This window comes from Chaetura pelagica, unplaced genomic scaffold (assembly GCF_000747805.2).
Source record: "Chaetura pelagica isolate M959 unplaced genomic scaffold, ChaPel_1.0 scaffold283, whole genome shotgun sequence".
Lineage (NCBI taxonomy): Eukaryota > Metazoa > Chordata > Aves > Apodiformes > Apodidae > Chaetura > Chaetura pelagica.
In genome coordinates this window covers 642,496-643,156 of record NW_009952688.1, presented here as the reverse complement: position 1 = coordinate 643,156, position 661 = coordinate 642,496, and positions in this window count along the sequence as shown.

Genomic DNA, 661 nt, shown 5'->3' with positions numbered 1-661 from the left:
CGTTGTGCAAGGTGAGGGACTGTTTGCTGGCGGCCCTGGCCTTGGGACGGTAGCCCCCCACCCACAGCCCGGCCCCGGGGTGAAGAGGGGGGGGATCGCAGGGTCCCTGGCCTTGTCCTCAACCCATTTTGCAGGAAACTGAGGCACGGGGTGCCAGTGTGGCTTGCTTAAGGGCTGGAGACAAGAAGAAAGGTGCTGTGTGGTGCCACCAAGGGCACTGTCTGCAGCCCTATCCTGCAGTTCTGCTGCCCCACATCCATCAGTCTGGGGGCTGAGGCACAGGAGTGGGGGGTCCTAGCTCCTGGCAAGCACGTGTCCCCCACGCTCAGCCCCTTGTTACTCCTTCACGGCTGAACAAGCAGAGAGTCAATGAGGGGATTTGTTTGGGTTAACCTCCTTGACCCACCACAGCTCACCACACCACCTCCCCCTCCATCCTTGATTTCCTCTCCATCCCAGCCTCACTCTTGATCCCTCTCTCCCAGGGTGACCGGAACCAGGGGACCCCCCACCAGCACCACCCCAGGTGGCCCCTGAAGCACATGCACGTGCTCACCTGCTACACGTGCACGGGTGTGCACATGAGGTGTGTGCTTGCACATGTGGGGGTCCACACATGCACACACCTGCTATAGGGCTGGGTGAGGAATGTGGGGGCACA